Raw genomic sequence first — 27630 nt, 5'->3', positions numbered from 1 at the left:
ATAGAAGAAATCCATATATGCAGTGGAAGGATAATGTGAGTTCTCTTGCAACAAATAATTGACTTTATGTGGATGATTCTACAATGGTAATCAAAAAAGTGGTACTTGTCATGAGCACAGAAACAGCTGTATCTCTCCACAGATTAGCTGTAGTTGAACATAACATCCCTGAAAATGGGTGGGCGCTTAGAGAAGTTGAAAAGATGGTAGTGAAGTGCAGCTTTATAAATTTTGTCTTGTCTGTCTTGCAGTTTGATGTGGTTCTATGCTGTGGGAAGGACAAATATTGCAACCAAGTCTCTAGGGTGGGGTATGAAACAGAAAATCCCAGGCAGTTTCTGTGGGCTAAAGAAATGCATTTACCTACTCAAGCAGTAATTGATTGTTAGTCTGTTTAGTTAAGCAGGAAGGTGGCTACGAGGAGTTCTGGACTAGAGATGTATAATGGTTCTTCCTCCTCACTCTTGGGTGCAGCTGGCATTATACATATGTATTTTCTATCACAGTCTGTTTACTTTCTCCTTTTTCACTGGTCCGCAAATTCCATGCTGTCTGAGCTATCTATGGGATCTTTCATTTACAAGAGATAGCTGCTCTTTTTTCTGTTCTCTCCGTTGTGTGAAAAGTCAGTTTTCCCCTCTTACCAAGGCTGCCTCCTTTCAGCAACAACTGACTGACCCTTTTGGATTTCTGTTTGTACCTTCCTGGCCTCTGTTACCATCTTGTGCTTGTACTAGTGGGATCCCCTGTTACTATCACATTTTATTTTCTATAGTGGTCAAGCTGCAATTTCCTGATAATGCAACACTACTGTTTTATTAGTTCAGCCTGTTCACGTGTATGCTCCTTGTCCCAGTGTCATCGAGTAGCTGACTCTACCAAGAGGCTGTCAGGAGATGTACAGATAGATAAATATAGTGCTTTCAGAACTACTCATTATGCATGTCTATTTGTTATGGTAACAACACTAGCATATAATCAAAGTTGTTTTGCAACGCAAATAACTAACTGTTTTTATTCCCTAAAAACATCTGGGAAAAGCATCATGCTTGGTGCAACAAAGTATGGCAGTTTTATTCAGTTGCATTTCTACTTTTGATTTCCTTTCTGCATTTGAATATCTGAAGGAGTTTGAATTAGCCAGTACTCCTTTCTGGTGGCCTCTAGGGAGAAATAGGAATAAATAACATTCAGAGCTTCTCTGCCTTGTTGTGCTGGTACCTGAGATGTATATGCCACATGTAAGATGGATGGAAGGAGACCATCCTCTCTTCTAGAGATGATGTGGGCAGAGGGTTAGCACAGGTGTCAGAGCAGTCCCTGATGGGTTTGAAATTTGCTAATTACTGCTACAGGCACCTGCTGCTCCTCCCCACAGCCTTCGTCCAATTAAGATAGCAGCTCCTTCTCCCATTGCACAACGTGCACTTTTTTCCTCTCCCCAATGTCTTTCCAAAGAATCAACAAGATTTTAAAAGTGTTTTTCAGCTTGCTGGCAGCTGTACAATTTGTGAGTGCAAAACAGGCTTTTGCTGTTTGTTGAGAACAGGTAAATATTATAGATTTGCTTGCAACTTTAAAAATAATCTTTAAGTGTTTAATTTTTTCATCTATGAAAAGGTTTCAGTGTTTTAGCTGCACAGTTCAAAAAAGCTGATATAACCATTGAATTAACTGTCTGCTTTCTATAATTAGATGAAAAAGGCTTAAAGGCTTTATTGCTGAAGCAAACATGCAGGAAAATTTAAAGCATATAACCTGAGCATTAAAAAAAAAAGAAAAGGAAAGAAAAACTTAAAAGATAGTTTTGCTGTTGAAAGAAGTTTTACAATTCTGAGGTAATGTGTAACTACTGGTTATTTTTTAATATTGTTTTCATTGATAATATTATTATTTTTTTCTGTTAATCATCCTTGAATATGAAAATTGTCTGGCTTTTAAGTGTTAGGCTTTAAAACTTTCCCTGCTTCTTATAACGTCTTATTTGATAACTTAGTGAAGTGCCTCTGTATTTATAGAATTGATTTGTCATATAAATTATAGCCGTTTTGTGGTGATGTTTTTTTCTCAAAAGAAACATTATCTATTAAAATGGCATAAATTTTGACTAAATTATTAACTGAATTTCAGGGCACAAAATTGCTACAGATACCTTAAGAAAATGTAATTATACTATTATATACAGAGTTTCCACTACCTACAGTTTGAGGGGCAAAAAAAAAATGTTGACTAAAGCTAATTAAAATAGTTTTGAAGGACTCGTGAGGACATGTACAAACACTTATTCTTTCTGTTATGCATCTGAAATTCCAAATGCTTATCAGATTCCAGCAAGAAATGGAAACAATAAAACATAACCTTTCTAGATGTTACAGTGCGCGGAATTAATACATGTATGCTCATATTGCACATGAGTATTCTAAAGTGGAATATCCTTCTCTTTTTTCATGGTTGTAGATTCATGTGTCCTCCAACTTAAAGTTTTGTTGTGGCCTGATGGTAACGTGTTTCTCCTGTCCTTCCTTGCCTAAAAGCCCATGTTCGTTGTGCTTCTCAATTTTTCCTCATTCAGACCCTGTTAAGTCTGAATTTGCTTCTACACAAAAAAGAGGTTTTAAAAAAATATATTTCCTTTCACTTTAGTCCAAATAAATGTTGGCCTAAGCAATGTTCACATTAGACTAGGCAATTAGAGGTATCGAGCTGGTCTAGTATCCTGAGGAGTCACATACAATAGCTCTCTTAAACAGCCACATATTTGATGAGCGTTTTCAAAGTCCCATGCTCCTGGCAACAGTATTTTTATTTATGCACAGCTCATTCCCTGTAATGACAGTTATTTTGGCTTTGAAACAAAGCAGATTGTGGAAAAGTAGTGTCAGAAATTCAGAAGTACTGGCATTTAGAGGAAATCATGACTAATTCATTTTCATTTAAAGACGATCTATGCAACCATGCACTACAATTTTCCTCTTTCCCTCCACGTTTCTCCTCTTTCCCTATCTGCAGCAATCGGAACACTCAGCAGCTGCAAACCACACGCTTTGGCTTGGGAAGGGCAGACATGACCAGTTGTGGTGTTTTTAAAGTAGAGGAGAAGGGATTTAACTCTACTGACATTGTGAATGAGCGATTGGTTTGAGAGCCTCTCATTCTTATGCCATGCTACCGCTTCCTCTGAAACAACAAATCTCATTTGAGATTTTTGTATTAGCTGAGGTTCAGACTAATATTTTGCATAAAAACTACTGGTTTTATTTATTTGTATTGAGCTAGAAAACAGTTTGGCAGGAGTTGTCAGAACAGAACTGAGCATCCCTGCTTGCTCAGACTTGAACACACAGCGTACATGTTTGTAACTGAGGTGATAAAATGCAGCGTACCCTTGCATATTTTATCAATACTTTTGAATAAAATCTTCAGTTAAGAAGTTAAGCTTCCACTGACTTTTTGGAAAAGATCTTTAATGGCCAAAGGTGGATAGGTTAAATAAAATATTAATCTGACTGGTCAAAAAAGGTCAGGAAAAGGAACCCTTCATTTTACTCCCCCACTCTTCCAAATCAAACTTATATTGGTGGAATTCATGCATGGAGAACTGGAAAAAAATTGTCTCAATGGGCAAAAAGTTTTGACTTACATGCAGAAACCTAATACGGCAGTTGGTAAGGCTTGCTAAGGTGCTGTAGACAAGCCCCATGGGTTTATTCTGCCCTTCAGCTGGAGTAGAAGGAGGTGATTTCTGCCTTGTGTTCTCTTTAGATTGTTTCAACACATGACCTGTGCTTAACATCTTTAAGGAAGTGATTCTGCATCATATTTTTTCTAGTCAGTGCTGAAAACTTAGAGTAGGTGTGATAATTTCTTTGTTTGTTTCTTTTTGGAAGTTTAATTAAGGAAAATAGACGCAGAGTATTAGGTGAGAGTGACAAAAGCCCATCTGCAGCCTGACAAAGGAGCAGAGAGAGATGCTGGCAGGCTGGGAAGCCCAAATATGACCATGCCCAAGGCCCATCCCAGGGAGCTTTGGCCTGCCACACAGCCAGAGGAGCACAGGGGCATGCTGAGGGGCAGGAACCCAAATGAAGGGCTCAGAGGAGGGGACGTCCTGCCTGGGACCCTCGCAGGACAGCCCCAGCTCCCAGATGTGAAACCCATCACGATGAGACAGTGTCGGAGCAACCTCTGGGTGGCGGGGTTGTGCCCAGGGGTATGGGGCCTGTGGGATGTATGGGATCCCACAGGGATCACTATGGGATATTTAGGGGAGGAACTAAAGGCACGGAAGGGGGTGGACTGAGGTGATTTGGGGAGCAACAGGCATGGGGAAAATGGAAGGGAAAGGGGGGTGAAAAGGACCAGTCACATGTAACTTGTTTGGTGCCCTTGTCAGGCCATTCCTGTGCCTTATCGGTGCAGTCTGTCCTATCCCATTATTGAATTGTCTGTGTCTGTGCAGGTGCTATGTGTGGCCGTATGTGTATATATGTGTTGTATAAAAGTGCTGTGTGCGTGTGTGCATACTGGGAACATGTGCTTCGCCTCGTTTCTGGTTGGCCCCGGGTGCGCGGACCTGTGGTGGCCTTGCCTCTGTGGGGCTGCAAGATATGGCCCTATTCCTCTAACAAAAAGGTTGTTTATGGGTACGGTTGATCAACAGCTTTTTCTCTCTTTTTTTATCTAAAGCCGTGTCTGGCTAGTTGATGTATGAGGTTTCTGGCATGCCCATCTATGTTTTGTGCTTGAGGAGGAACAGCGTGTATTTTTAGATGAGAGTGACCATACAGCATCTGAACAAAACTTTCCCTGAGGCAGGTACTTTGTCTTCAATAGTGGCAGGCAGCCTTTGTCTAGGAAAGCATGCAAGCTCTGAATGTGGTGTGGTGCTTCAGGAAAATGCTCTCTGTCCTCCAGCACCTTGAGGTTAATGGAAAACTTTACGAAGACCTTATCTCTTCCTGAACTTTTAAGTTAAGGCAAAGTAGGCCTTTTGGAAGACCATAAGTGGGAGTGTATCTACGTGTTGATGTTGGTGATACGGGTTTAACCATGAGCTCAGCACAAGATATGTGCTTCAGTAAGGAATGTAAAATATTGTAAGGAATGTAAAATATCAGTTTTGTTTTATGGACTTGAAAAGTATTTCTGTTTTTTTTTTTTTTTTTGTGCTTAAATGATACTGACACAGTTGGTTTTTTTTTTTTTTTGGAAAGGTCTTCACATTAGACAGAAAAAAGGTCTTACTGTGTGCATGTGTGTGGTCCTTCAGCACATCTCAAAAGGTTGTAATTACACAAATTACATGTGCAAAAAAATATGTATGCAAAGTACAGTCTCAACCTAGTAGTTTTCCTTGCTTGTGATTTTTGTCCACGCCTTATTTGCTGGTAACAAACTCATGAGAGGATTGAGTGTTTATTTTTTATTTTCTAATTTATTTTAACTGCAATTCTGGCCATATACCAGAGAAATTCTGAAGGAATAAAACTTGTGAAGAAGTAATCGTACAGACAAATAATACTTCACAGTGAAAACCACAGCCAAAAATTATTGTGGGTTCAGATGCACTATGTGTGTAACACTGTTTCCATAGCTGTTTCCTATCTTCCCATAGTTTAGATTCATTTATAACAAAGGATAAATCCTGCTAATGCTGTGGTAGGTTTGAACTGCTACTAATGTTTGCTTTCTGTTTCAATCATCTTTAGGAAGCCAATCACTGTATCTAGTAGAAATTGTTTGAAAGATGAAGTATATCCGCTGTTTCCATTTTATTTAGATTATTTGTAATGATGAAGGCCAAGAGGTTGTACCATTCCTATTCTATTCATAAATATATAAACAGAAAATGTGTTTGTTTTTTCCTCTTCAGTTATGGGATAATTTAAATTTCCATGATTAATTACCTTCCTTTTTAATGGTTCTTTCTAGTTCATTTGTACCTCCTGATGTTAATACCTTCTTACATATTACATTTTTTTCCAAGCCCATTTCTGAAAATAGTCTTAATTATTGTTCCACATCTGTCCAGTTTCCCACCAAAAAATGAAAAAATTGTTCATTATGTTGCTTTCATTAGTATTTTTTTAAAGTTCATACATATATATTTTAAGACTTGGGAACATATTTAAGTGTGCTTTTTGTAATACATCTGAAGATACATCGACCTTTAAGAAGTTTCTATGAATTCTTATGAACTTTTATTCGTTAACTAGAAAGAACAAGTTCATTAGTGTAATAATATGATATATGTTGTTGAACTTTTCTGCAGAATTCCTAGCAATTTCATTAAATATGAATAATTTAGTGGTCTTTAATTAAACTTTCATGTACTCTTCGTAAGTAAGGTGGTTTTAACCCTAATATGTAACTCAAATTAAAACAAAATGTAAGATTTATTGCAGCGGAGGCATAATTTTTAAATACTGACCATCTCCAGTTTAAATGTCAAAATGCTATACAGTCTAAAGACTAGCAAGAATAAGCTTATGTGTCACCTGATAAATTCTCTCTTTCTTTATTGTGAGTAACTTCCAAGAGTATCTTAAAAGTACTCTTTCTATTCTCATTGTTTTAGGGTGATCAATGCCACTTTTTTCACTTTATACCAAATGGTTGAATCTAACAAACAATTCCTGTCATGCTATTTTATTTTTACAGCATTCTTATAAGGTGCTTACATAAACAGAGAAAAAAATATACAGCATTTTTGTAAGCACCATACTTGGCTCTGCTAACACGTAACTCAAGGTGAATTATCAACTTGAATTACGAGTATCTTAACAAAACTGAAATTGGTAGGTTCTTGTATGTTCTAACTACACGAGCATTTTAAGAAGTAATTATTTTTTGAAACCCAATTTAAGTAAAGGAAGAAGCAGGTGTATTTGTAGCAGTGCTCTATTACTTTTTAAAGAGCTTTTGAACTTGTGTTACTTCCACAAGGTTATTCGTTAGCCAAACTACCTTGTTTATTTATAGTTTTTACAACAGCATATAAATCACATGACTTGTGCTGTATATTTCTACACTTCTTACTTTTAATAGTGTAGTTGAGTTGAGTGGCTGAGAAGAAGCTCAGTGCCAGAACTTTAAAACAGATTCATAAGGAGATCCTTGTCCCATTTTAGGGCATCTCCCAACCACTGGTTAATGACTCATTTATTTCTTTGGGTTATATGTGTAGTGGATTTGATTCTAAATCAAAGTTGTTGTTGTAAACCCAAAGTGACAAAATAACATTTCTTAAAAAGCTTGCATTTTTTTTCTATTTTGCTTTTATTGTTTTACACTTTTCTTCTCCTCGAAAAAAAAAAAAAAGAAAAAGTTTGTGCATGTTCAGTGGAGCATGAAAAAATGGTGCTCTATGCTTTATGAGGAGGAAGGCTGCCAGTGCAGTTTGGCTGGGAAATAATGAAGTAAGGATCTGTGTTTAATTTTCTTTTGCTTCTGTGCACATTGCTTTATTACAAGTGGCTGAGTCATGGGCTGGCTTGCTGAGTAGGTTATTGATTCACCCTTTGGTCATATTTTCATTTTTCTACAGTTCTGGCTGCAACACATCCTGGGAATCTCCTCACATGCTGAGGTCTACTTGACCTCTGTCAGCCTAGCAGTCTATAAAACTTCATTTGTTGATCTGAGCACAGTGGATATTCATATACTGACATACAGTGTTCAGAGAACTAGCTGTGCACGTCTTATAAGAAATTAAGTTAAAAATAGAATGTAAATCACTAATTCATTATTTTAGTTATATGTTTCCTGAATAATGTATTTTCTCTCTCTCTCCCCGCCCCCCTTCCACTCTCCTCCATCTTCCTGGTCTTTTGGAGCTACACAAAATTCTAAGTTGTGGAACGATGTAACCAAGAATAGTCCAAATAAATCATTAAAATGGTGCTTAGTGAAATACAATACAAATAGTTACATCCTAGATTTATACAATTGCTATGTAAAGCAATGTTCTTATATTCCTTTTAACAGAGATAAGAAAAAGTGATATTTGAATTCCAGATTTTCCTAGTTTATGGTCATCATTGCCTTAGCAATAAAATCTGAATTTAAAGCCACATGTGTTTGATCTCCACAGTGTCTGGAAGACATAAATCCAGACATATATGGATAAATAGCACATCAAAACTCTGTCCTGTGCTGTTTGTTCCTGGACTTCTGACTGTTCTCTGGTACTGCTGTGGTACTGAGTGACATTTTGATGAGCTTGTATGTACTAGCTGTCATGCTGCTGATGTTTGTTTTCCGTAAGAACTGGACTCTAATGTCCATATTGTGTGACCCCCCGAAAAATACTGCAAAGCACTTTTTTTTTTTTTGTATGCAGAATTGCTGCAGTAACTGTATGCATCAAAAATGTTAGTGCTATGACACCTTATCTCTTGATAACTTCTCCAGAGACTGGAATGACACACTGAAGTGACGTAACAGAGAGTAACAATATTGTAGTGAAGTAACTATACTTAGCATGAGTATACTTAACCTATTAGCGTTGTTACTAATTTAGAGAGATTAGAGATCATTTTTCATTGTCATTTAGAGAAGTCATTCAATCTGCAACACTGGAACCTGCTAAATATGTTAGTAAACCTGAAATAAATGTAGCTGGGAGGAGCTTACATGACAATAGTTTTAAGAAGTCCTGATTTGTGTTTGTGAAAATATAACGGGCATACACCATGTTTCTAGCTCTTCCTGTCTTTTGCTCCAGCTTAGTTTGAACCTCTGCTGAAACTGTCTATGAATAGTTATGCTTCTTACTGCATTTAATAATCTGTTCCCTGCTTGAATTTGTAAATTAATTTCAGATTTGTGAAGTAATGCTGGTAAGCCGATGGAACTGAAGAGGAGAGAGGAAGGCAAATATAAAATACAACAAATAATATATAAATTTACATGAAAACAAACCTTCTGCTTCTAACAAAATCTGTTTTACTAATGCAGGTGGTATATGTTAACTATTTACAGTCATAGTGTGCTACATACTTGGATTTTGTAAACATTCTTTATATTTATTACTGTGATCTTCTTACTGTTTGAAGTGTAGAAGACTGAGCAGATTTTCTGTGTTTCCCTGCATTTCTTTCAACGTATGTGCTTCATTTCTCTTTGTTCTTCTCTCTTGAACAAACTGACATTGCTAAAAGATGGTTATAAATGGAGATAATTAGATTTAGTAACAATATCTTAACCACAGGCAGGCATAATAACAATGATTTTTTTTTTCCATCTGCTTACCAGGTTCATATCTCTTCCTAACACAAAAACACTTCAGCAAGATGTATTTTCTATGTATTTGATAGCATTTAGTCTCAGGGCATTCACAATGTACCGTTAAACCTACACGGTAAAGGAATTGCTGATTGTATTTGAAGATCTGAGCATATATTATAAATATTGCTGGGATAAGAAGCTCATGCAAGAAACTGTAAAGCTGTAATAGCAAGTTGCTATACAGCAGCTCTTTTTTATATATTCTATGTTCATCGCTGAGTTACTAAGAAGTCATAAATAATGCCTGTGCATTGATTCTTGGTGTTAAAGAGCTGCCACGTCCCCGTTGGATGTCTGGGTGGCTCCTCCATGTGTCCTCAGGCAGGGATGGGGAGGCTGGGGGTGAGGTGGGTGGAAGAGCAGATTCAGCTCCTGGAATGCTGCATCAGGGCAGAGCACAGAGCGTGCTCCTGTGTGTGGCTGGTCGGAGGGGAGAGCAGCCCTTCAAGGTGGTGCTGGGCGAACTTCATTTCCAGGAGTAAAGGTAGCCCAATGAATGCAGGAGCAAAAGGGACCTTTGGATGCAGACATTGGTGACAGTCATGCCTGTGTTTACTGAGTACCATGAGATAACAGTCTGCTTTGCATTGGTAATTAGGAATGTTTGCTGGAAAATATATTGTGTATAACGTTATTGTTTCTGCAGTCTTTGAAATTTTACTAAGGACTACTAAGCTAAGTAGATAGAGCCTTTTTTGTTTGTTTTTATCAGAAATTGAGTCAGTCCCTTAGTTATGTATTCATATGCGGTGGGGGATTTTTAAATCTATGTGTATGTGAAACCCAAACAAATAACATGATTTGGCAGACAGCAGGAGCAAACATTGATTTCTCTTGCTTAGTATGTTTGAAAAAATTGAGCGGTGTATTTCAGTACAGCTATAAACTTGCTGGCTTCTTATTCATATTTAAAGGGCTAAGATGGATTTTTTCATTATCTATTTCATAAAGACCTTTGCTTAACTATTGATATTTCTAAACTGAAAATGCAGAAAAATCTGAGATTAATTTTGCAGTCCTTATTATCAATTAAATCTTACTGGGAAAGTTAAATACTGATAAGAAGATGCTAAAGTATATATATTTGCACAGTGCTATCGCTGCTCTTTGGTATTTCAAAAGATTCAGTTTTGCATGGTTATTTGACATTCACTCCTGTTACTGCTTTTGAGAGGGCTGTGACTAATACCTAGCTCTAATTTCACTCTTACATGTGCTGTATACCCCTCTAGCTTTCTTACTTTGATGGGAGCTGCTCAAGATTCGTAGGATCAAAATTCCTCCCCAAGCTCTGGAGAGAGCAGTTGGAGCAATCTTCTGATACAGGATGAGCTGTCCTACAGCAATGTACATCTCAATAATTTCACCAGTGTCAATGGCATTACTTCAGTTGGGCAAACTAGGTCACTGAAGGTTACTGGCCTGAGGTCTTTCTGGTTATCTCTTAATTTAACTATTTTTCAGTTTTCAGCCTGTAAATCAAGTATATTTATAGCTTGGACCAGATATAGGGAAAAGGAATGATAATTGATTAGTATGTTCAATGATGACACTATATAAACACTGTATTCCAGCAAATAGAGGAAAAATTAATTAAAGTCTAAGTAGTATACAAAGTGGCTTTCAAAAAGGCAATAAAATTTAATAGTTTTATTTGTCTGTAATTATTATTAGATTTTATTTTTTAACTTTAAATGGTGGCACAAACTGGATATTTAAAGGGCATGAAAATGATTTATGGTTCTAGACAGAATAATCAGACTACCAGTAAAGTGAGCCACAGGACGTAATCATTACAAATACAGACCCTATTTGGATGTTTGTGAAAAGAAGGCAGCTGAATGACACACAGGAGAATGCAATTTCAACGACAATTTGAAAGTAAAAAGTCTTCCTTTTACAGGAAAATGTAGATGTAGTTTTGCTGAAAAACATTGTTTTATTTACTGAAAGATTACAGAATTTCCTTCTAATTTACAAGGAGAATGCCAGGACTGAAATATAAATTGTTCTCAAGGGTATTTCAAAAAATATCTGAGCCTTTTGAATAGTTTTCCTTTTCATTTTTAAGGACATTATGTTCTTTTTGCAAGTGAGGCCTACTTCTCTGCCTACACTAAAACTTCCTATAGAAGAGAGCATCAGAAACACTGATATCTTTTGGTACCTTAACAGGTATTAAGACAATGAGAGTATTGCCTATAGAGTACATAAATAACAGGAAATTGTCCTTTTTTGCATAATGTTTTTCCCAGTACTTCTGAGAGACGTGGTGGTGTTGACATTCTGTGAAGCTCTTTTGTCCTTGTTGCAGTCAGAGGGCAATGGCTGGGCAATTTTCAGTAAAATTAATTGTTGGGCCTAAAAAGGAAGTGTTGAGCAATGATCATTGGAGGAGTAAAAGCGGTGGGAGTAAGGAGGAAAGGGAGGGTATGCTGTTACTGCATAACTTTTTATAATTTTAGATTTTTTTTTAATGTTTGCAGCTGAGAAAGGAGAGTTGTCCCAGATGGAAGTGACACATTTTTAAGGAATTCAAATATTGTTGACTTTAGGAAGTATTTCATAGAGACTGATATTTGTCATCAAATGTCTAGTTGATGTTCTTGCTCTTTCAGTAAAATAACTTCCCTCCCCTCCTCCAACCTAGCCTGAGGTTTCATTGCAGAAAGTGTCCCTTGAGAAGGATTTTCCTGAGCTACAGTTTCATGGAACTTGTATAAAAATCTGCTAAGATAAGCAGTGCAAGTAGTTGTAGAATAAAGACTTTGAGGAGCGATTTCCAAACAAGGGCAAATGTAAGTCTACTATAAGTTATTGGCTAATATACATATCTCTTATATCATTGGAGTCCTTATGTAACATTCAGTTGCTCTCTGGTGTAAAGCAAGCTTTACAGCATTACGCAGAGGTTGGTTGAACCATGAAGAGAAGCTGGAATCTCCATCCTTGGAGATACTCAAACAAAGCAAAAGTACAATATGGAGTCTAACTGGCAGAGGCTGGGGTAGGAGACCAAGACATGCAGCAAGTACTGCCACTACATCCAAGACTGTAGTGCTTTATATGTTGTTAGGAGACTGATTGATGGTGTATTATTAGACACTACTGTGCTGTTTGCTGCAAATTCTGACTTGTCTCTGTCATATTTGCTGTGCCTCCCTCCCTCCTGAGCACCTGCTTACCTTCTGCGGCAGGTCTCAGGGCCACCTCCTGCAGTGTTTGCTGTCTTCAGGAACAGGGACCTCATCCTTATCTAGCTCTGGGAGAGGGGTTGGAGTCAAGAGTGAAGCTGTATTTTCCACAATATTTCTGAGCCATGGCCTTCAGATCTCCTGTTTCTCTGCAGAGAGGCTTCTAAAGCTTTGGTTATTAGTAGCAGAATAGTCCATCCATACAGGGGAAATATAGGAGGTATGAACATGTGAGGCATTTTCTTCAGTAAGCCTCAATTGAGTGAAAAAGATTTTTCTGTTCCATTATTACCATTAACTATAATAGCCCAAAATTCCCAGCATTATACAACTTACCTTTCATTATTTTTTTTTCTAAGACAATTGTTGTTGCTGTTTTTGGATGGCAGAGCCTCATAGCCCTTAGTCGAGGCATTTTCTTTGGACAGAGAGAAAGTGAAAATAAGATGAAAACATTTTTTCAGCTGTGCAGGAATACATGTGTCGTATTTATTGTGATGATTTGACTGAGCCACATCATTATCTTCTATCAAGCTTTTGAATATGTTTGTGTCTTGCTTAGTAGGGCATATCACCTTTCGTATTAGGAAGGTGAAAGAACTGAAAAATAAAGCCAAATGCTGTAGGTATACAATTACAAGAGTGTAGGAGTTTGCACTCTGATCTTTGAATGATGTGCAAAACTGTGCATTAATATTTCATGAATTATTTTTCTGGTGTAATTTTAAATTTCAAGAAATATTTCAGCTTAATATTGTTTTCACTGAATCTAGCAGAAGGAATACGATTAGGCTGTTTAAAAAGAATGATCAGAAACAAGTAAGGATACTTTGCTTAACATCCCTCATATTTGCATAAAATAATTCTACATGCAGAGTAAATATACACTGTAATCTCCTGGAGGCTGGTTGTTTTTGTTGTTTTTGTTGTTTTGTTTTGTTTTCGGAAGAGAAAATATCAACAGTGATATTTTCCAGTGCCAAGCAAAATTACCATCATTTTCATTATGCTATAAAAGTGGCATCAAGCACAGACATGAATGTTCAGCTATAAAATACATAATGCTTATCGTATTTAATTAGTAGATACCTTATTTTTAACACTAAAGGTTTCTTGTCCACTTTTAGTCACTGTTATGGTTAATGCCATCTCATGCAAAGCATATTAGGGCTAAGAGTTTTTTTTTTTTAATTTTTACTATATAGATAATATTCAGTTTGCAGCTATTTAACTTGCTTGTATGCAGTTTTGTGTGGTGAACCCTCTTAGGTCCATTCTGTATCTCAGCTTCGCTAATAATTATTGGGTACAGAACAATTTATCATCTTGGAAACAGTCTGCACAGAGCTGCAACCAGACTCTTCCTACCGCCTGATTTATCTGCTTATCTCAGGTAGCATCTCTGTGTAGACTTGTCCCAGGTATTAGTGGCTTTCAATGTACATGTAAAGTCAAACTAGGGCAGTTGAACATGTCTAGGTTATACATCTGAAATTACTAGTGTCTGAAACCATTTCTGTGCTACCTGAGCTTATGACTAGACAGTCACTAAGCGCTTGTAGGTAGGAGCTCTGCACCTATCAGATGGGGTATGTGAAAGCATGCACTTGAGCCCTCTTGAACACCATGGGATTGAAGTATTCTTTCAAACCAGGCAGTGCATCAAGTATATTCATTGCTGTATTTGGGTGTTAACATATTACATGTTTTTACAGGGCCCAGCTCATGTTTTTATATATTAGATTAATTTGCAGGTGGCATTCTCAATAAGCATAGTGCAAACGTTAAATGCTACTCGCGCTGTCACTGAACTTTGGGAGTTGGTATCTAACAACAAGAAAGTCATTTACTGTCTTGATTTGGCATCTGTTAGCTGTATTAGTTTCTCAGTATCTTCATATATTTCATACAGAAATAGTAATAACACAAGTACAGTATTTTTAAAGCAAGGATTTGCAAGATGTCATGTTCAGCAAAAGTCTAATCAAAATAACATAGTTTTCCTAATATCACAATCTCTGACGTGTAATTGTACACAATACCTGCTGCAAATCAGGATCTCCACAGATCTCCCCCTCTCCTTCCCAATCACACAGGCACACAGTTACTGAATAGTTAGCGTTCAAGGGCGATTTAGGAGTCTTTTGACACTTTAAAAGTTCTGGTATGGGAACAAAAGGCTTCCTTCTGCCCATGCTCATCTGTTCTGGAAACTAGATTGAGAACAGCACTTTAGGGAAGAAATACTTTAATGAGCTCAGTGCACACTAAAATAGTCTTTCTCCAATTCCCTCTGGATACGCTATAAAAGCACAGCCCAGAAATATGTAACGTGATCCCCATTGCAGTTTGTTCAACAGAAAGCACGGGTCTCTGCCTATCAAAGACAAAATGAAATCATCCAAAACTCTGGGCATGCTGAAGCTGTGCTGTTAATTTTACAGACAAAAACTGTAGTGCTGCCTGTCAGATGTCTATATATTTTGTTCTGTATTAATTAGTGCGTAGCTAAATTCAGTTAAGTATGCAACGCGCTGTAATGATAGGAGTTGAGCTGAGGTATTTGAGATGGTCAACTGACCATGACTCCTGCTTTCTGTTGTAGATGGCTTTATGAAAATGCCATGTGGAGAATCGCTATAATGTGCAGTCATCAGATACAGTAATCAAAGGCAGTTGGGAAAAGAGTTTTTCTTGCATGCATACTATACAAAGAAAACATCTTTCTAGATCTTCTCTTTTGTTTTCTTGGTTTATATTTAGTGAACAACCCCATGAGGGTGCTCATCAAATATTCTCTGAGGAGAAAAACATATTTGGTGTTTTTGATTCAAAGATCAACTGAGAAATATATACTCCAAGATCCGCAGAGTGTATTTGTGTTTTCAAATAATTATTATAGATATGGATGGCTGCAAAGTTACTGTTCTGGAAATCAGACCTTTTAATGATCTTTTTTTGTTAAGCATTTACATGAAAGCAGAAAAAAATAGGCTAATTTTCTTATAAAAAAGTTATCTGCTAGGGTATTGTGAAACAGGAAAAACAATGAAAACTGTGTAAGCAGTAGCTGTGTTCACCTGGAACGGAAGAGCTAAAATATGCATTTCAAAATATGCAGGTTTTTTTTGTTGAAATTGAATAGAGACTGCTTACTGCATTGTTTATCTAATTGTTTAATTATTCATCTAAATATTAATTACATAATGTTCTATGCATAATTCAGCTATTGTCCATGATCATTTTATTGCCACGATACTCGACAAATCTAAAGCAAATATTATGCTCAAACTCTTGTTATAGGCAAAATGGAAACATGCCTTTTAAACAAAATAAGAATTTATTATTTTGTTAATTGAAATCTTAACAGCCTAATCAACTCTTATTGGTAGTTCAGACTGAATTATTACAGAAAGAGAAACGATAATGGAGAATATTATTATAGAAAAAAATCACACATAATAAAGCTATTAGTAATAGTACAGTAAATAAATGTTAAATGTCCATCCCCTGATATTTTTTCCATTTCCTTGCATTCTTTGTCTTTCACTGCTGCTGGGGCATGGAGGAAGAAGGGAGGGGGAAATGTGACAAGTTGTCAGCATCTCTTTGCCTCTGAAGAAGCTTGATTGAGGCATTTTTATGTGTTTGCTAGGACAGCTTTGCACCTTGTTGTTTCTTCATTGGTCTGCAAATGTACTATACAAGGTGCATTTTACATAATGTTAGACACTTGTTTCTTTTCTGTTACTCCCAAGATGAGTTTGTCCAGAGCCGGGTTTTTGGTTCTTCAGCTGACTACTGGTGAGTTGTTTGCAGCCCCAGGGTCTCCACTGCCAGCATGTGCCCCATCTTTTGCCATCCCAAGGTACTCCTCTATGTTTCGTCTTGTGCTGCTCCTTCTTGAGGCCTCTGTTACCTTTTGTACGATAATTGTGTGCACACCATACAAAGATACGTCTATGTAAAGCAAGTTAAGAATACCTATGTGGTCACTGACAAATTATTGTTCTATCTAAATCAAGTGACAAGAAAGCTCCAGGTGGGTCAAGACGGGCAAAGCAAATCTGATAGCCCTGAGATCTTCCAAACTCAATTCAAAGGCTGTCGCGTACTACTAGTGATGGCAATAATATATTTACAGGACTATAGGGCTACACATATAGTTAGTTCATCTGTTTTCTGAAAGGACAAATCTGAACAATACTGCTACTGGGCAAATATGTATTTTGACTAGATATTTGAAGCTTATTTTAATTGCATGGAGAAAGAACACATTATTTGTAGGCAATGCAAATATTGACATGAACTGAAGTATGCATGTTTCTAGTCAGAATAAATTATTAGACTTCCATTCAGTTATGTCAAGAATGTCCTCTTTATTGTAAAAAAAAAATAAAATTCTTTCACATCATTTTGCTGTTGGCACACATGGCAGCAATAGCTAGCGTTTGGGGAAAATACCCTTCACCTATGTATTTGCATAATGTCAAACTGCAGGTAACTTGATTACATTTTTCAATATTACAGCATACTTTATGAATTTTAGACAATATTTTTGTCAGCAAGGTGCAATTTGTGCAAATCTAGGTGCAATTTGTTTACTTGTTCTTTTTTAATTAATGAAAAGAAAAAAGCTGTTGATCGACAGCATTTCAACTCAAAAACTGTAGCTGTTCAAGAGGTGAGCTCTAGTATGAAGAAGTAACATTAAACTGAGCATCCAACATGTTGGTTTTTGTACTTGCAACACATTTAGATTTTTAAGCCTCCATAAAGCTATCCCATAGATATAAATTAGCTTGTCCACTTCTTTGGAGTTTATGGACAAAATTGTCTTACTTTTTTTAGCAGTACTCTTCATGTAGGTAATACATTACAAATTGTTGATATTTATGATGTGACCTTTAAATATAATCAAAAAGATAAAAGCTTAAAGTAGGTGTGGAATAATTTCCTTGAAGAGTTGCAGCTGTTTCTGCTAGCCCAAGCAAGAGCTGCAGAACTATGGATCATTTTTAGAATTATGAAGTCATCCTGGGTGGAAGGAATCCTGGGAGGTCACCACATCCAACCTTCTGCTCAAAGTTAGATCAGATTGCTAAGGTCCTTCTCTAGACAAGTTTTGATATCCCAAAAGATAGTCTCCAAACTTTCTGGACAACCTGTTTGAATGACTCTCATTGTGAAGACTTTTTTTTATTATTTTTTCTTACAACTGGTTGAAGGTTTCCTGGCTGCAATTTCGGCTTGTTGCATCTTTTTTACTGAGTGCTTCTGAAAGAGACCAGATATATCTTCTCTCTAGATCCCTGCTGGTAGGTAGAGACAGCAAATAGATACCCCTCTGAACTTCTTGTCTCAGACCCAGAGGTCTTAGCCTCTCCTCACACAGGTCTTACAGGGTATGGCAGTGGTGAGAGGTTTCTCAAAGCTTCCTGTCCCTTACAGAAAAGAAGGGTGACCTGGCTGAATTCAGTCCATCTAGCTGTTAAATGTTACTATTCTGATGCTGCTTTTCAATGGTAGAAATAGATAAGTAAAAAAAGAAAAGGGAAAAAATAGTTGATATTAAGTGGGTTATAAAATGCATTTCAGCACTGCGGAATTTCTCTATCTATGTCCTAAAAACCTGTGACTTTCTCCTTCCTATATGATATGATATGATATGGTGCTTATACCAGTGTTTTTCAGCACCTCTCTAAAGCTGAAGTGTTTACTGACTTAAGACTTTCATCTCATGAAACAAATTTGGTATTGAACATTATATTTAATTGTTTTCAAATAAATATTAGAAGAGAAAACAAAGATTCTTAAAAGTGCATATTATTTGATTTTATTGAATTGACTTAAAAAGTGGCACAAAAAAAAAAGGAAATAAGGATACAAGAATAAATTAAGCCAATCACTTCATAGACTTGTGAAAGCTATTTAATTACCGCTTTCGCAGGATGATCAACTAATATTTTGAAGTAGATGGGGTTGGGAGGGACTTCTCAGCTTTTCTTTTTTTTTTTTGGCCTGAGTTAACAGCTGGGGTGTACCTTTCTGGTTATGGCAGTATTATCCTTCCATTTACATGGGAACAGAATTTCGTTTGCTTTGTTTTTCAGAAGGCTTTTTTTATAAACATGAGTTATCTTCCCTGTTGGTCTGTTTTTTTGGCTAAGTTAAGCAAGCCAAGCTATTTCCCTTTAGCCCTCTAGCCCTACTATTCCCCAACCTAGGTTTCGTTTATTTACTTCAGTTGTAGTCTGAATTCATCTTTCCTGAAAACAAGTGATAATGAAGTCTTCTGTGTTAGTCTGTATACGCTGCTGCCTGGGTTTTTGTGTGTGAACTTAAAACTACACTTCATCTCCGTGCAGGAGCTGTAGTTTCCCTCTTTCTTCCAGGAGCTTACGGTACAAGAATGTCATGTGCTGGTACTGCCATGTCTCTTTCTTTCTCATATATACATTTTCATTCCATATACATAACTCCAAATTCCTCTCATCTCTTCCTAAAAATGTCCACAGTATTGTTGCCTGTATTTTGTCTTGGCACCAAAGCATTTTTTGTACTCGCTTTTAATTTTCTGCTAGTATTGCTCTTTAGATTGGCCTTCTGACAGCAGAGCATTCAAGCAGATCTCAGCAGTTCTTCCTGATTATCAGCTTCTCAAAAGGGAGGCTAAACTCAAATGCCTATTTATGAAGTAGACTTTCTAAAAAAAAAAAAAAAAAAAGTGGAAACTTATTTTTACATATCTAGTTTTGGAAGATGGCATTTAGGGTTTAATCTGGTTTTAATCTACAAACAGAGATGGAGAGTAAGCAAGGGGTGTGACACTGAGATTTTAATTAGGCATTTGATATGGACCTCATGAAAATTTGCTTTCAAAATCAGTTTCAATTGGTTTGAATACAAATATTGTATTGCCTATGACAGATCTTTGGAAACAGAGGAGGATGGGGGAAAGAATTAATATAGCTTGATTGATTAGATACTAAGTAGACAAATACAATATTTGAAAGTATATTGTAAATATGTATTCAATCAACTGAAAGGAGCAAGAAACTTTTAATCAAGCAACATAAATATTTCATTTGTTTGTGACAGCCTTTTAATTCATGTTTTACCTCTAGTCTTATACTTCACAGTATGGCTTTACAAAGCCTTCCTTTACTTATACTAGTTACGATTTAATGCAAAATATGAGTCTTATCAATGTAGTAAAGAAAGCAGAGGATAGCTGTTGAATTTTCAGATGATAATAAAGGAAACTTTAGAGATTCAAAGCTGGAAATTGAGTACTTCAAGAAATTATATAGAAGCTTGCTGAGCAATCAAATTGGTGTGAGAAGGAAAAGACGGGAAATTTGTCACTGACTAGGGGTTATATAATAAATGAAAAATAAAGGCAACATGGCCTTGCATTTAAGTTTCCTTCAAGGAAAAAGTGTAGATCTTCATGTTCTCTGAACAGAGCTAAGTCATCCATCACTTTCAAAAGCAAAACACAATTGATGTGGTTTGCTATATTTGATTAGAAACCATCAGGCATGTGCACAAAGAAGTAGGTAGTGAGGTAAGCAATGCCAGATTTATTAGTCCAAATTATTAGGAAAATTAGTCCAATTTATTTAAAAATGAATTATTCTGCAACAGAAATGCCTCTGAGCTCATATTAAAAAACAATATCATCTAATGATATTTTCTATACTAATCTATTATGAATCTTATTTTAAAAAATGTTTTATTATGAATAATTGCCATTGATTACTTTCCTTAGGTAATTTTCTGTCTTTTCCTTTAGGTGGCTTTGTTTGGTGGTTATTATTTGGTTGGAGGTTTAAAATACAATCGCTTATTTCTTTATGAAAGATATACCATGGAATATTTTTACTGGAAAGTTATGGCATATATCTTTTGCAATGCTTAACTTTCATACTAATTCAGAGTGCAGAATAAACACACATTTTGCACTATGCAGAATAAAATACATATGCATGTTCATGCATATATGCACACAAACACACAAATTAGGGCATCTGTGCATAGAAGTACATGATGCAAGTGCTCTCTACAGTAGTCTCTATAGTCAAGGATACACTTTCCACTATCACCTTTTTTATGTACATAAGTCTATGGATGATGTATGTGTATTTTGTATTATGAGGCAGAGTCATACTTTAAGTTCATGAAGTGTTATACTCTTCAAATTAAGTCAAGGGAAGGACTACATCTGAACTAGTTAGTGCGGCATTGACCTGTGATTTTTTTTTTTTTTTTTGGCATTTACTAGTGTGTGTTAGGGTAATTTTTGGCCTCTTCTAAATGAAGCAAAAAGACAACCTTCTCACTGAGTGTGTGATTATCTTTACTTGTTTTATTCTAATAATACGTCCTTAGGGTATAGGATGGCACGAGTAAGTGAAGGTATTAAAAGGGGAAAGGACATGGAGATGAAACCAGAGAGCTATCCTGGAGGATAGGATTCTAAGTAGACATTGGCTTTAATAAACTGCCTTATCATGTCATGCTGTTCCTTGGAAGAAATCAGTTTTTTTGATTAAGAAATACATTATGAAAGCAATTAAAAAAATATTATATTACAATAGCAAATACTCAGTTGGACAATCAAGGGATAAGGGAGCTGGTGTGAAACAGGAAACCCTACCACCTCTTCTAGTTCCCATTTTCTCTGTCTCTTTTCTGTTCTTGGGCTTACTCTTAAGCTCAAATCCTTTAATGCTCTCACCCATATGCTAAAAGAATAGCACTATACAAATGAGGAATGTCACTAAGCCAAAAACTTGACTTTTTATTACAACTAAGAAAAGCACATGTAAGTTTTTGGTTTGTGTTTCTTTTTAGTTCCCAATGGAATAAATAAATAGGCTTCATCCTTGACTGGCTTCTATATCATTTACACATTGTTTAGTCAAATGTTCTTCAACTAAAAGGAAAAACACTGTGTAATCTTAAAACGACCAAGATTAAGGCTTTAGGCACTGATTCGAATTAATTTTGTCTTGACAAGAACTGTGAAGAGCATGGAAAAGTATAAAATACCTTTTTTTCTTAAACAAACAAAAACTAAATCCAGTAGTGAAGCTGGAAATGATACATAGTTGAAGTGCTTTGAGAGACTTAAGTCTTGCATTTTGTTAGGTCAGAGTGTTCGCTGTAATAGCCAGTGCTCTTGTCAAGCCCATACTGGCACAGTTTGTTATTGTGCATGGAGTTGTGAAGAAAAATAGGAGACAAGGAGTAAGTACAGAAGTAAAGTGAAGTGCTCAGGAAGTTATGAAAGGTGACTGGGAGGTGATGGGATGGCAGCCTCAGTTATGGATATTTACGTGCACCACGGCCAAGGCTTCTCTACAGATAGCTGTAGGGAGAGGCAGCCAGCGCCTGAGAACTCCCCTGGTGGCAGGGAGCTGTCCCGAGGCAGTTTCTAGGTTATCCCGTCTAACTTGTGTACGCACAGGCAGCCCTGTGGGCACCCATGGCCCCCAGCAGCCCTGATGGCAGAAGTCAGAAGTTTGGGGTTGCCTTGCACAGCACAGGCACAGTAGCCAGATTGCAAGAGCACAAGTACTACTGTGGGATGGCTTTCACGAGTGCAGTGTGTCACACAGCTGTTTAATTTCAAGAAAATATCATTTGTATCTCTGATGTACTCAAGTTAAATACCATCAATTTAGGCAAAGACTACATTCTAGTGTCATCTCTACCCTTGGATGTTAAAAAGGGTCAAAAGAACATCTAATTCAACAGGGATTTATAGAATAGTCAGTAAACTAGCTTCCATAAATGTCGAAATTAGAATTCATCTTGCATTACATCCTAATGTTTGTCTCCAAATACAATGACAGATAGTTCTTTTGAAGGATGATTAATAGGATCTGACCAACAATACTAAATTTGTCATCAAGAAAGAAATAAGAATAACAAATGAATATTACAGCACTCTAACATGAAAAAAAAATACATTTAATTGAGATTATGTTAACTTGATACAGACCAGTGTATGAAGATGCATGTATATGTGTATTTATATATATATACACACATACACACGTGTATAAAACAATAGTAAGAAACAGTATTTGTGCAAAAAGTTTTCTGATCTTCATGCTGCTTTTGTAGAGAGATTTTTTAATTCTAAGTTTTTATTTATTTTCAATAATTCATATCATGCTTTTGGCAATCATCTTTAAAACAGCAACAGCAATGAATCAGGAGTATGCTTAGGGACTTTTAGTATCAGGAGAAGCTTTTGAGGTCCCTAAAAATGCTTTGAACTGTTTTAACGATGATAATGTATAATCTTTATTGCATACAGAAGCTTGAAAATGAGAACTGCACTGAACCATGGCGGGCTGTGTTTTTATTTTGGGTTTGTTTATCTTAATTGAATGCTAAGAGTCTTGCAGGACTCCATAGCTCAAGTATTGATTAAAAAATGTAGGTGTTGGAAAATCAGTGATAAAAATCTAGAGATGTAGCTGGGTATGCTAACCAGCTTGCCTTTTCTTTTTCTCCCTCATTTTGTAATATTCTATATTGAATGGAATATAGTATTTTCTTGCTCCCATGTGTTATGGTGAAGAAATACTAAACATACAAGGATAGCTGCTGTGAGAGCCTTCATCACGGTTGTGGTTGTGTGTATGTGAGGTGGCAGGCTAAGAGCTATGGGTATTTCTCTACCACAGAGAAAACTTTGAGCTATAATGTCAACAGTGCTATTAAAACTAGTGTTGCTATTAATTAGAGGTACCATCCTGTTTACGCTGCAGTACTGGATGTGAAAGTAACATTGGTATAGACATTGCTGATCTAGATACATATGCATAAAATTAGCTAACTCAGGCTTGACTCGATTGAGTCATCAAGTTTTTGGTTCAAAACAATACCTCAAATATTTACTGTCAGTCATGGAGAGATTAGTGCAGGTTATGAAACTAAATAAACCTAATTTTTTCAGACTGTTGTAAGAGATTAGTGTAGCAGCTCCCAATTTGTGGAGGAAAAATTACAAGCAAAAAGTTTATAATCTGATTTTAAAGACTAGACATAAGACATTAGTGGAGTTGATGGATATAGGTATAGAATAGGACAACATCGTATTTCTAGTCAGTACTTTTTCCAGTTTCAACCTGTTGCTTTTAAATCGTCCTTCAGCTTTAATGTGTCTTTAGTAGGTAGCTCCTGTATACTGTAGCTTTATACAGTGCTGTTTGGTTTGTTGAATAAACTCAGTTTATTCCTACATTTAATAAACATGTATTTATTACTGGAGCTGTACTCTACTGTTAAATTTCTTTCTATGTCATTTTACATTTTAGAAGTCATACTATTATTTCCTCTCTTCGTGACATATAATTACCGTTATAACCCATCTTTCTCTTTAGGTAGGAGCTCACCTTATGAATTTATTTCCCTGATTTAAACATGGTTTACTGCTTTTTCTAATTTTCTCTGTAAAACTTCCCCCGCTCCCCGGTATCATAGTTTAGTTTCTTTAGCATGCATGTGCCTACCTGAACAACAATCCATAGCTCAGAAAAGAAGGTTAAAGGGGGGTCCAGATTCAGACTGGAAACTTGGATATGTTAGCATTAAAGCAGAAGTTGCTTACAGTGCTGATCCAGAAAGACTTTGCAAGGACTATTCTTTTGGCAGAAGTCATAAGATGGTCCATAACCTTCTAAGCTTTTTCCTAATGCTGTCAATACTTTTGGCACAGTGTATAAAGATACTCTTAAGAACTGCTGTGGTTTTGAGGAGGAGTCTGGGGGAAGAGACTGCTGCTTGCAAGCAGTTGTGGTTTTACAAGGGAAAGCATGGAGAGGTGAGGAAAGTCTTCTGCTGAGCCCTGTGTCCCAAAACTTCATTCTCCATGGAGAATAGTGTAGATCGTGTGGGTGTCATCAATTTAAAACCTCTACTATGTACTTTATTTCAAGTTTACAGTGTCTACGTTTTGACTGTGTGGCAGGGGACATAGTAAAACAATGTTTAGTTTTTCCTTTTCTAGCTCATAGGTAATATATAAGATCAGATGAAAGAAACAGTGCTTGTTTTCAGGTATCCAAATAGCACAGTTCTCATCATTATTCAAAACTGCCTGAAGGCTGAAAAATGCTAACCTAATCATAGTTCTTATCATCATTTATGAGCACAAATAATACCATGGAAGCAAAGCAAAGAGAAACAAAGATAGTCTATAGGGATCTAAAAGTTGTGATGGAAAATGGAAACATGATGCTAGGGAGTGGTACATTTTAATCTGATGAATAACATAGATTTGAAAACTCTGTGCCTCCTGTAGCATCAATGTTGTTTTGTGGTCAACAGCCATCAACAAAATGAAGGAAAGCGAAAGAGTAACCTCAGCATATGTATTCAAGGAATATTGGGTGTATGTTTCAGAAGAGTAACAGGCAAAAGATTGACAGAGAACTGCCAGAACAAACCCTTTTGGTACAAATACAGAGAATCTCATTTTATTTATCTTACCTCTTTATAGATGCAGGGCAAGATTAGGGAAAAAAAAATCCATTAAAAGAATTCTAAACTATATCTTTTAAATTAGAATGCCTTTGTATCATAAGAAGGGCAAAGCAAAGTGCAGAATGGGTGAAATCCTCTTCTCTTGAATATATGGGATTTATTTCCTCTGAATTTGAGAGAATTATGATTTCATAGTCTCCCAGATAGACTGCACAATAATCTTGCCTAGATAAGAGGATTTTAGATAAAAATCCTCACTGATGCTACCAAAGCTTTTGCTGTACAGATGGGAACCACTGAATCATCTGACCATTATTCTTCCTTGCACAGGATTTAATAAGATTGAAGGGAGTTTAAAAATATGGGATAAGAATAAGAGGTGTGTAACTGTTTGGGTAAAAAGAGCTTAAAAAAGAGGGAAGGTTGACAGAGGCACTTGAAACAGCTACTGGTAAGTATTCTCATAAAATAAGAAATTATGGATCCATCTGAAAGTTATCAAGTTAAATTTAGTAAAAAATTCATTGTGTTTGTACAATGCCTACAACAAACTACAATGCATACAACTGAAATGTCCACAATATGGTAATTCTACATCTAATAGTTTATCAGATTAAAACATGATTAAGCATTTCTATGAGTAAGGAAAACTGTAAAAGCAAACAACAAAAAAATAAACCTACAGGTGTCAAGGTGCTATTCTAGGCATGGATTTGGAAAAAAAAATCTTTTACACAGCTTTTTTGATTTAATGATTTCCCTGGCATGAGACATCAAATGCTCTGAACAGGATCAGGAAAATGAATGGTGTTGGTTGAAGCTGGGAGACTGCAAACTTGATCTTTGTGTTATCTGATGAAAGTTTGCATGTATTAACTCTAAAATTAATTTGCTTAAGGTCCTCTAAACATTAGCAAATTTAGAGCAAGTTATGTAATCTACAGATTAAAAGTGTTCTCATGCAAAATTAAACTGTTCGTCGTCTTTCTCAAATTAGTTCCCCAGGTACCTGTACTAGAAATGAGAAAGATGCAAAGAAGTATTACTCTTAAATCAGCTTGACACCAGTGAAAGTTCATATTTCATAAAGAAGAATTGATAATCAAAGACTCAGGCTGCCCACAGCTGAAAGACAGGTTTCCATCTTTCTCCCCCGTTTGGGTTGTAAAGCAACTGTTTCTTACATAATCAAGATAGGTAAGTTCAGTAAATTGCATTATCATCTTAAGAAGTATTGTTAGTCTACTCATATAACCAGGTGTATTGACCTCATTAATACTCTGCTTCTTTGAGATAGCCTTCTGCTGCCTTTCTCAGGCCTTTGCTTTGTCAGTGTTGCTACCACAGGGACTAATGTGAGGATGGAAAGAGTCTGTTTTCCTTTAATATGGTCTCAGGGTAATATACTAATGAGGAAACAAACAGAGCTTAGATCATATTGACAATACCTGAGGTAGCTTAACTAGAAAACAGTGGACTAGCAAACAAGAGGTGCACAGCTTGGAATAGTTAGAACTGTGTATATGATGCACTGATAACATGTAATTCTTCTGCTTGCTGTGGCAGGAACTTGCTCACCATGGAATGTGGTGTTCAGATGTTTTTATTTTATTTTATTTTTTGGCGGGGGGGTTGCTGTTTTTTTCCCCATCTAAAATAGGTGTCAAACATATTGGTATTCAAGTATTTGGTGAATCTTTGATAACTGCTAGACATGCTTAACTGATGCTGTAGAAAACATCTATTGTGGAAGAATATGAGTGGGATAGAGTGTAGAACTGTTATCATATGTTTCTGTAAAATGCTGTTTAAGAGTTTCCACAAGTGTGCTGTTCTCAATTCAGATTCAGACCTCCTTAAAACTTTGTGGACATCTCTGTAGGAGTAGCATAATTGGTGAAACAGAACCGTGTGCTAAGCCATCACTACCAAAGGTAAAGAATCTGTCATGAACGTTTTAGCCACAGTAATGGTCACTGCTGCTCAGTTTGAGTGCTGCCTTATATTTCTCTCCTACAATTTTTGACACTGACTGTAGAACGTGTTTTTGTGATGTTCACTCTTTTTATACCTCCTTAGGGATTATTTTGATTTTTTTATAGTAATTTTAGTAATATTGACTTTATCTGAATTTTTGTTAGATAAGTAAATATCTATTTGGACATGATTTCTTCAGTGTGGTTTACTGGCCTTAATGGATATATTGTAATTGTTTTCAAGAAATCAGAAATTCTGCCTTAAGTATTCCACTTGTTTATGTTCCTCTAAGAATGTTCACCATCCTTCAGAATATGTGTTTCAAGGAGCATTACCATAAACTTGTTTCTTAGAAGAGAGAGTGGAGGAAACCTCAGGGATCCTGATGAAACGGTAAGGGACAACAACTAGTATAGCTGGACAGGGGGATGCTGCCTTGATAACAGCCTTAAAGCTTCTGAAGAGGCGTAAGATGTTCATTACTTGACAAAACTCAGGAGGACACTGATATTAGATCCTTTTTAAAAGGGTTCAAGAACCTGTAAACAGAGGAGGTGAAAGCAGGACAGATATAACTTTGAGATTTATATTGAAATTATATATATGTATATATATATATATATATATAAGTTATTTAGGAGAATAAAGACTACACGCTTAAGGG

The 27630-nt window shown here is 36.3% G+C and overlaps 1 protein-coding gene across 1 annotated transcript in view; it reads left to right on the top strand.

Annotated features, from left to right (window-relative positions):
• The first annotated feature begins 1439 nt into the window (after nt 1-1439).
• The window catches only part of FSTL5 (follistatin like 5), a 333504-nt gene continuing 307313 nt past the window's right edge, over nt 1440-27630 (top strand). Inside the window, exon 1 of the mRNA XM_066996114.1 lies at nt 1440-1549. The gene's annotated coding sequence lies outside the window, so the exon portion shown is untranslated. The remainder of the gene's footprint in view (nt 1550-27630) is intronic.

This window comes from Anser cygnoides, chromosome 4, assembly GCF_040182565.1.
Source record: "Anser cygnoides isolate HZ-2024a breed goose chromosome 4, Taihu_goose_T2T_genome, whole genome shotgun sequence".
NCBI lineage: Eukaryota > Metazoa > Chordata > Aves > Anseriformes > Anatidae > Anser > Anser cygnoides.
The sequence above is the reverse complement of the archived record's forward strand: the minus strand, read 5'-3'. Positions and strand labels throughout refer to the sequence as shown.